This window comes from Manduca sexta, unplaced genomic scaffold, assembly GCF_014839805.1.
Source record: "Manduca sexta isolate Smith_Timp_Sample1 unplaced genomic scaffold, JHU_Msex_v1.0 HiC_scaffold_1629, whole genome shotgun sequence".
NCBI classification, from domain to species: domain Eukaryota; kingdom Metazoa; phylum Arthropoda; class Insecta; order Lepidoptera; family Sphingidae; genus Manduca; species Manduca sexta.
In genome coordinates, this window is record NW_023592512.1 from 1,772 (window position 1) to 12,992 (window position 11,221).

Here is an 11,221-nt window from a genome sequence, read left to right on the forward strand (position 1 = left end):
CTATGTTGGTTTATGTCCCTAAATGTACCTACCCACCTCCGGTCAATTCTGATACGCATAGTCTCTATACCGAATGATGAACATTATGTCGCGGCCCTAGGTGCATACATACAGGAACGTGTATATCTCTTGGTTGCAAAATTCACACTGAGGCCTATAAGGGACCGCAAACATTCCCTGACCCTCCCCTCCGCCGATCCTGAGTTGGTTCCTTATCCTTTCCCCACACTTCAGGGCCCTGCAGTCGCTAAGACGTGGGGAACCAGTGTGACGTTTGCAGATTTCTCTCAGGGTTGACAGCAGGGTCTCTATGCAAAAAAAAATATAGCCACCTACCTACTAAGTTAGTAATAAGTTTCCATGCCCACCCCTATTACTGTACTACCGTTATTTTTGAAATCCGAGAGAATTAATTATAAATCTCACCCAGAACAATGTCCGCAGATAGGTGTGTAGGGCATATTCCTATGCCCTTGGCAATTCCTAATCAGGTTTACGCAAGCAGGTAATATACCATATTATTGAAATTAATATTTATGCAAGTGAATGGTTTTATTCCATTAATATGCATATAAAATTGAAATCTCTAGAAATCTAACATAGATCGTAAAAAAGATAGGTAAATATATATATAATAAATATATGTCAGTTACGTGTCCTCCAAATAACGTTGTTAATAGTATAAATACTTTCCATGAGGTCGCAATCCTCTGTTATCGGAATCTCCGTGCTTTACGGCGTTTTGCTCTCACGATATGACCATAGTATTTTCATTTAATATTTATCCGTATTGCTTTACAACTGGCTTTTCTACTTGTAAACATCCCATTCTTGAGATAACAATGCCTCCTTATTGATGATTTTATCCCCCGTTTTGTTATGTAAACATTTGAACTATTAATATTTCCAACTCCTTCCTATTTTTATATTTGATTAATTTCGCTGCGAGTTAAAGAAAGATTGGTATATCGTGAGGTTCACCGAGTTCGACCACTCGGTGTCATAGAATGCGTGCTACTGCTGATAAACCGAAACATAAACCAACTGAAAAGGAGGAAGTTTTAAAATAGCCAACTCCAAAAAGCGCCTTCAAACCCAATACTTAATTATTTAACTCTACATAGGTATGGGCTAATAAGAAATTATTAAAACATACTTAAAGTAATCTTATCAATTATTTTTTTATGTTTATATGCACACTAAATATTTTTATCAAGTCGATGCCTAATTTAAATGGCTCGGTAAGCTAAGTAAACACATAAGCACTGTATTAGTCAGGCATTAATAAAGTTATCAGAATCAGAGATAATGTGAACAATATTATGTTATAAATACAAGGAAATAACATTTAAAAACAACACAAAATTAACATAATTGTTGAATATAAATTTTGTCTATACAACACTTATTTAGTTTTGTTAGTTATCTACTGTAATAATATTATTATACGGGAAGGATTTTTGAGATGGAACAGTAAGGCCATAACTGCTGCAGCTACAGGAAAACTTTCTTAGGAAACTATCCATTATTTTTAAAGACTTCAAGATCTGATTTCACGGATATTGAAAAAAAATTACAGTTAGCAGGAAAATGGCAATTTATAAAAAAAAAAAATTATCCCAATCGATTCTGTTGCTTATAAGGATCACAAGACTATTGGACCATTAAAGGTGCTAGGGTACTTTTTAAAGCGTGAAATTACAAAATCTTTATTGTTACATTTTGCGGGCAACACGATACTATTTCATTTTTGAACATAACAAACCTTTGTATTCAGGATGGATTAAATCAATCCAATTCCATGTATACATGACCAATTATGATGATGTAGATACGAATAACTGCAACATCTCATAAAATATTTGTATTAACTTACAAATTATAAACATATATTATAATTACTGATATTATTTAAAATTTGTCTGAAAAATTTAATAATAACACATCTTTTCTTTTTATGCGCTCTCCCGTAAACAAGCTATTTTGCATGTAACTTTATACTTGGCACTCGTCGATGTAGAGCCTCTCTAAATGTAGATGTTAATAAGGCCGAATATTACCCACGACAATATTTATTTATAACACCGCCATATCACACATAGATATTATATTAAAAAATCTGCGAACTCTATATTGCAAGCGACAGTACATTCGTATGTAAGCAATTAATAAGTATTAACAAGGTACTCCTTGATAACGATGAACGTATTTGTGAAATGTTTAAGTGTCTTGTCATCATCGTTCCTCGAGTACTAGTAAACGATTCGTTCTGTTTGGTACACAGGTACTTGATTTGCACTAAAAACAGAAACGTGATTCAACGAGCAGGTGTAACTTAAGTATTTTAGGTGCGTCACTGTTAGATAAAACCCACACAATACAAACCACTGAAATTAGTGAATGAGATATTTTTACTACATTGATTTTCAAAGTACTTTAATATACCTACCTATATAATAAAAACGTTATTTATAAAAAATCATATGTCACTTTGACGAACATACAATCCCGAATGTATGTCGAATAACCCCAATGTACGCTATTAGTCGCCTGTTACGAACGGTATGGTAGATAGAGGCGCAGTAGGGGGCCGCTCACATCAAGTGACATCGGAGTGGAAGACAATACGCCCCCCCGCTATCATAGACGTCAAAGATGTGCCTTCGCTGTACGGAGTCGTGCATGAAAGGTTCCGCGCAAGTGCTAGTGTAACAAGATCCTGGTGCCATATTATATGGGGGCGAAGAAAGCCACCGTCGGTTTTGGTTGATATGCCTGTATAGGCAGTTCATAGTCTTAGGGGCTCAGCCCAATGCCCTTTCGAATGATGGTATTCTGCCGATTGTGGATATTGGGCCGTAAACTTTGTGAAACGCGTTTTTCCCCACGGTAAAAAGAGTTCACCGCGGCGGTACTAGTCCACAACCCTATTCCACTACAAAATTTTAGGTGGCCTCCTCGCTCGTATCCCGGCTTTGTATTAAGATATGTACATACGTATGTACATAACATTAAGAAACACGCTTTTTTCATACTTGGAGTAAACAGAGATGTTACACGACAACCCATATTACACCAGGAAATAACTATGTTAGGTCCCATGTAAAAGCGAGTAAGTCTATTGCCGTATATCCGGCACAATTCTAGAGACCGGGCTGATATAAAATAACCCAATAACCAATCAAACCAGAGATCTCAGCACGGTAGCCGTAAAGGGCGTACACAATACAACCACGTTACCGAGGCAGCAATATATTAATAAGTTAATTAATCATATTATTTGAATTAGTGAGAACATATATATAGATAAAATTACTTAGAACCAAGAACATTTTGTTTTCTCATTATAGTTAAACCCTGTCAGTTTCATTCTCCATAAAGTCATATCGTAAGTATAATATTCGCTATTTTATAAGTGCTAGAAAGGGGCTGGTTATAACAGAGTACTTAGAGAGCGGCTTTGCCAGTGTAGTTAAAAGATGCACTGCACCTATTTGAATGCACATCGAACGTAAGCCACCATTTGTGTAGCGAGCATTTTTTTGCTGTAACGCGGAAATAAATACGTTACATCTGATACACAGAGTGTAGTCACGTTGGATTTTATTTTCGACCAAACATCAGGTGTGGACCAACTTAAAAAAATTCTATAAGTCACCGAGAACTGACAAGAAGTATGGGTAATTGTGATTACTCAGAATTATTGACTCATAGGTTCTTCTCATTTGTTAAAACAAATACAACCTATATGCCAACAGTTCAGTATTGAATTCAGAAGCTTTATCTTTGCGATGTTTGTTATCTAATGTTGATAAGAGGCGAACAAGTGCGTAGGCTCGGTACAGGACAGTAATCGACAGGTGCGCGTGAGATGCTATTGTGTTGTTAGTCAAGTATTTCAATATGCTAGTGACTATAGACGTATAGAAACAGTGTGTGCGCGATTTATTGATTAATTCTATGCATAGTATTCATTGTTTGGGTTTATTTTTTGTTCTCCAAATGTAATTAGAACACAATATTTCATTAAACCGTAAGTGATTTAGGTGTCTGTATAAAATTATTGAATCATAATTAATTTTTTAGTTTTGTTCATGATATGTTATAATTTATCGGCCAAAGGTAATGATAATAATAAAAGATAATGCTGTGACTAGCATTTTATGCGCCTGATGCTAGTTCCTATAATTGCGACGATATATGATCCAAAGCAAGGCCTGATCTAGGTATGTTTGCGTCTCTCCAGAGTCCCTCAGAGTGAACCTGGGCGCCACTGGCACCTCCCTAGTTACGACACTGGTAACAGCTTTATAATCATTGTAGTATGATTATAATACATATTCTATTAAGCAAACTAAGCTGTTTTTAATAATGAGTCCTGAATGCTGATATATTTAGGATGTTCCTTGCACCGTCGTATTCTAACTCCATGGTCTCCTTTATATTGACGAGGATTTTGTCAATAGTAGAACGTTCATTAATAAAATAATGCGAAATTTCCCGAAATGTTGATAACGGGCTCATCGAATCCTTTCAGCATCATAATATTTTGTAATAAACACCTACATTTCCATCCACTAAATAATAATTATTATTTCCTAATAATAGTTTTAGGATAAAGCTTTAAATAAACTAAACATAATAATGAATAAGTATTAGACGAGACTATTTTCACTATAAAGGAAATGTTTGACAAGTTTACTTACGTCCTTAAATATAATAACATAGTTAAAAACCCTTACCAATTTAGTGCGCTTTATTTTTTTTTATAAAGATACGGTGAAATAAGTAAACCGTATGTGTCCAGTGGTAAGTGGCTAATAGCGTCCGGGCAGTATCGATTGCTAAGTGATTATTATCCTTTGCTAATCGATATAATCAAGCGGACCTGTTCGAAACGTGATATACACACGCTAATCCCAGAACGCGATACATTCACGTGGCCTCCTATGGCTAGTTTTACACCTTGCCAATAATTGTAGTCGGTATCCGGACACATTCAAATATCCTAATACCAACATTACCTGATAGGTTTTTAAAATTAATAGGAAAGCACAGATTTTGTGTTGATCAGTACAAGCATATTTTGTGCATGATCTATGTTACGAGAGATTGATAACGTGGTAATTTTATTATGACGCAGGGTTCATTAAGCACATTTTGTTATAGTCGCCGACATAACGCGTTGGGCGGTCCGGTCGATATGAAAAGAATGAAGAGTAAATTTCTCATTGTACTTTCATACCCATATTCATTCAAGGCCCTGGTCGTGATTACTTGATAAATCTAATAAGTTTTCTGGTAGATTGAAACGTTGTGGCCTTTTAAAATATTGTTTCAATATCTTTATTTATCATTTTATCAAGGATTTGTGTATGGATTTAAAAGAAAATATTAAACGTATTATTATTTAATTCGCTAATGTCCAACACGCATTTCAATGTCTGTTGCAATGTTTTGTAATAACGATAAATACTTATTGATATTGTTTTTATTTAGCAAAGCATTGACGCTTAAAACTAATTATCGCATATGGAACGGTACACAAAGCAGAGGTAGTTGAATATACTTCTAAAGACAGGTAGGGGAGACTGGAACCAAAAACGTGAATTAATTTAGATAAGATAAATTGACAAACGGTTATTTATAGTGAAGAAGTTTTTTAGGGAGAAAAGGAGCTACTTGTGTGTTGGAACGTAATGACCATCTAATATGTTTATAGGATTGTATTGTTTTTTTGATAAGTGAAGTAAATAATTTGAGACTATTTAATTTTGTATTACTATACAAGTATTGTTTTATTTACATCTTAGCTGATGGTTACCATTACTTTTATTGTCCCAGTAGAGATTATTGTAGTAAATATTAACATAGAACCATATATTATTTTATAAAATAATGAAAATGGGGGTGCGGGGCAATTGAAACGCATGTTATTTATTTCCAGATTGTTTTTCATATCCAAGCAAGGTATTTAAATCTTATAAATTAATATTAGGAAATTAGTAGTTAAAACTTAAAAAACTGCGGAATTTATTTGATAAGGCTTATAAAAACGACAATAAATATTGTGTTGCATTATAGGTAATCAGAATGAAACTTTCAATAAAAATACATGTTTTTAATTAAAGTCCAAAGTAACGTGCACTGAATAATCCAAATTAGTGCTGTTATTTCATAGTGATATAATTTCGATTTAGTTTGAGATAATTACTGGTTAGATAGAATGAATATTGACATCACTCAAGACTATTTCCCAAAGTCGTTCCAATTGACCCCAGTCTGCCATACTAGGGAGGTATTCGGTATAATTCCGGCGTTTATGACCGTTGGGCTTAATGATGTTGAATGTTGATGTAATCTACCATCAGGCGGCTCTGTACCTAGTGAGCCGCTTAATGATAACTTTACAAGTTTAACAACCTTTAGTTCCGCGTTCGATAAAGTTAACCATAAGTTATTATTGTCTAAACTAAAATGTTATGGCATTCACGGATCTTTATTGCATTGGTTGGGTTCCTACTTAGAGAATCAAGCTCAGTGTGTTACGGCTCTCGTCTATCGTTCCATTGTCATTTACTGTCAAGTCAGGCATACCCCAAGGCTCTCACCGGGGTTCTTTAAAATTTCTTGCAGACGACTTGAAACTATACAGACATATACTGTCCCAAAGCGATGTCACACTACTTCAGTCAGATTTAGACTCCACTCAAGATTGGTGCATTAATAATAAAATGATTTGAAATGCTGAGAAATGCGCACGTCTTAGGCTAACTAGAAACAGAAATATTATAAATTCTATTTATTTAATAAACGGAATTGCATTAAATAAAACCACAGCAATGGTGTGTTGTAGATTCAAAGTTAAACTTTAATCTACATATGGACCAAATTATAAAAACATCTTGGCGACTGTTGAGGTTCTTAAAACGGGTCGGCAAAGATTTTAAATATCCTAACACCTTAATAGTTCTATATAATTCACTAGTGCGGGGTAACTTGGAATACGCCTCCCACATATGGAATCCAACGTATAATAAACATAAATCATTAAAAGTCGAACGCCTTCAACGGAACTTTACTCGTTTTTTGGCTTTCAAAGATCGCACCTGTCCGTACCGAGCAGGATACCCAGTGAGGTTGTCACACTTTAAGACGGATTCTTTGGAAGCCATACGTAAAGCGGGCAATATTATAACTTTATACAAACTGATACATGGAGACATGATATCGTCCGAATTGTTGTAGCGATTAAATTTTTCCGTTCCTCGCACCTTACCAAGATTCCCTTCATCTCAAACTTTTCCTTACCTCGCAGTAGAACCAATTTAGGCAAATATGCCCCCTAAATAGACTAGCAAAGTTCTATAACGAGATGAACCCCCTTGGTGAACTCGATATCTTTACTATAAATAGTGTTTGCCAATTTCGCAGGAGGTGCTATGAAATCTTGTACAGTAATTATGATAATATCTATAAATTTTTTCTCCTATAATTCTTCTATAACTATTTAAGATTCCAAAGCTAATTTTTTTTTATATTACATTCTAAAAATATAATTATTTATTTCAATTGTAATTCTAGTTTATGTTGTACCTGTGTGAAATTTAATATTTTAATTTAATTAGACTAAGTCATAATTTTGTAGTTTAAAAGATTTTAAGTTTGCATTTAGTTTATATATGTGATTTCAATTTTCTGTTAGACAAAAAAATATTTAGCCAATAGTGTTGTATATACCTGTAAAGATTTGTCACCTAGAATAAGTACCTTATATTGTGGATATTTCATATTTTTGTGTGATAAATCGTTGGTGTGTCTATTAATTAATAAATAAATAAACCTTACCTGGTCGTTTTAAAATACAAGCTATCAGTTACACGACGACGTTAGGTATTCCGTCCTTATTGTAGTCTATTAATTAAATAACAAGTGATAACATTATTACGACAGACATTTCCATTTTTCATGATTTTATTTCACTTATACATTACGCATATTCTATTATCATTTTGATAAATCATGCTTGCAAACGAATAAATGTCAATTTGTAATGCAGGAATTAAAACGCAAAAAAATATGAGGACATCGATAAAGCGGGAGGCGAATGCCTTTACAAAATTCCGTTTGTTAATGTGGAAAAATTTCCTGCAACAATGGCGTCATCCGCTACAAACCGCCACAGAAGTGTTGTTGCCGGTGTTAACAACAACACTGGTGCTTATATTGCGTTGGCAGATTGAACCAATTCAACGGGATTCTGTCACTTTCCGCCAATACCCGCTTATAGTCTCAATCATTCCCTCGATGTGTTGTAAGTATGGTTTGATTTAGTTCATGTTTTTGCTTTTACAAAAAGACATCTAGATCGAAATTATAAATAACTATAATAATAAAATCTAATTAATTTAATTATAGTAAAATCCAAGTCAAATATCTGTACCTAGCTACTGATAACAGAGTACAATAAACTGTAAACATTTTTATATTTAAGTCTTCATGTACTCAGAATTTACTAATAATCTCTTGATATTATGTATATTACCTACTTACAATAGTCGCCGAAGTGCGCTGGAGAGTTGATTTGCAGGGTTAAGTTAGGTTCCTTGTATATTGTATAGTTTATACGATACTCTTAAAATAAAAGAAATTGAAATTAGACTCTTATATATTTTTCAGAATGGTTATGAATTTAACGCGAATGTCAATTGCCTACTCTCCGAAAAGTCCAATGCTGGAAGATGTGGTAAGAAGTGCGATGGCTAACTTGATTACTCAGAATGCTAGAAATATAGCTCCAATATTAGAGGAGGCAATGCCAGGATTCCCTGACATATCAGAGTGGCCAGACTTTCCAGATCTTTCGAACATAACCTGGCCACCTGATTCGATAGAGTTTCCTAGTGTAACTTGGCCACCCGAATGGCCTGACCTCTCCAATGTAACCTTGCCACCTGAATGGCCTGATCTCTCCAATATGACCTGGCCACCAAATTTAGCTAATGTGACATTACCACCTGGTATAAATGAAAATAGTACAATTCATGATATATTGAAGTTGATAATCAGAGTTGATGGATACAACAATAGCGAGGCTCTAAGAGGAATCTACAGTTCAGAGCCAATTGCGCGAGAAGTTGTAGCTGCAGTACAGTTTCACGATTCACTTTATGGTTAGTATTCCACTTTTCTTGGGTGTTTAAATATTTATAAGATATTATGAATGTACCCATCAATTGGACTTAGATGAAATTTGCGCCCGTAAAAGGGTGTAGTGGATTTTTTATATTATTATCTATTTCAATAATCAAATTTTATACAAAGTCTAAATTAAACGATCACGTAGTATAGCATACTAAGTGCAAGGTGGTATATACCTATCAAGTTAAACTTAAGTTACTTAATAATCTTTTAAGATAATGATGCAATACATAAAATATTCAAGTAATGTCTTTACTATGTTTCAGGTGCCACGGAACTGCCTATGGATTTGTCTTATGAATTAAGGTTTCCTGAAAGACTACGATTAAATTCGTTTTAGGGGCGCGGTGGGCGCACGTGGCGAACAGATTCTGTTTTTCCGGCATTTGAATTTCCAGGACCACGGTTTCCATTCTCCTGGGCAGGTGGTAACGATCCAGGTACTGCATATAGCAATTTTCTTTCTCATGAAAATAGTTATTTTCACATTTATTATAACTGATTTTAATGAAACAATGCTGTATTCTGCCCCCAATTACGCTCTGTCCACCAGGGAAAAGTATATGAAAATCCATTTAAAAGTTTCGGTGATGTACGCTGACAAACAACAGAAAAACATACAGATAAAAAAAATGCTGATTTGTTTTATATTAGTATTAGTACCACTTTTATCTATTAAATTATTTATAGACTGTTATGTACCTACATGACCAAAATTTATATTTGATTTTTTCTTACAGGATACGTAATCGAAATGTTTATAGCACTACAGCATTCTATATCTACCGAATTAATTGCACGATTAACTGGCAAAGAAGAAATACGGCAATTTAATGTGCAAATACAAAGATATCCTCATCCAAGCTATGTAGAAGATTTAGCTGTAGAAGCACTGCAATTTTTGTTCCCTTCCTTTATATTACTTAGTTTCAGCTACACAGCGGTAAACATAGTAAGAGCTATTACAACAGAGAAAGAACTTCAATTAAAGGTTTGAATAATATAATATTATACAATAACATATCAGATATGCAGTTTACTATACTTATCTTTGTTACATTGTCATGCTTTTTTATTCATTTCAGGAAACAATGAAAATAATGGGTCTTCCAACATGGTTGCATTGGACGGCGTGGTTTTCCAAGCAATTTATTTATTTATTATTGACGCAACACTTGTTTTAGTGCTTTTAAAGGTAGGCTTTGTACCACGCGTTTTATTGTGGATACTTGTGATTCCAGTAATTGAGACATAATTTATAATATTTTTTTAGGTCAGTTGGTTTACCAATGAAGATGGTTTTGGTGATTACGCCGTTTTCACAAACACTCCGTGGACAGTACTATTGTTTTTATAGTTTTGAATTTACTTTGTACAATATTTTTTGTTTTATGATAAGTGTATTTTTTTCAAAAGGTAAGCATTTGTTATTTATACCCACTAACCGTGTGCCCTATGGTATTTCTATCGTAAAAATAGCTATCCTATCATGCCAATATTTCAGTAATCAACACCGAACACCTTTTTACTTCTAAAACGTCGAACTTCCATATAATACAATCATTCCAAATGTTATTGTCTTAAAATGATTTCTTACCTATTGTACTCTTCTAGCTAAAGTTATGCAAAAATCATGTATGACAGAATTGTTCCTCTTAGAATGTTTTAAAATATAATATATTATAAATATATTCTATCCTCGGAAAATATGTAATGGGAATTTTATCCCGGAATATTTTTCCACGGGCGAAACTACGAGCAAAAGCTAGTTCTAATAATATTATTCTGGCTATTTGACTACATGTAAATATTTTTGCAATAAGTATATGTTACCTTTTTATTTTAGGCGGCACGGCGGCATTGTTTACGGGCATTATTTGGATGTTATCATACATTCCGGCACTGCCTGCTATCCATGGATAATGATGTGTCGCTTGGATTGCAAGTGTTCACATGTTTGAGTCTAAATTGTGCCATGTCCTTTGGTTTCCAGATACTGCTTGGCAGGGAGTACTGGAGG

At 34.1% G+C, this 11,221-nt stretch overlaps 1 pseudogene; it reads left to right on the forward strand.

Annotated features, from left to right (window-relative positions):
* The first annotated feature begins 3,856 nt into the window (after positions 1-3,856).
* Positions 3,857-11,156, forward strand: LOC119191541 (annotated as a pseudogene).
* The last annotated feature ends 65 nt before the right edge of the window (positions 11,157-11,221 follow it).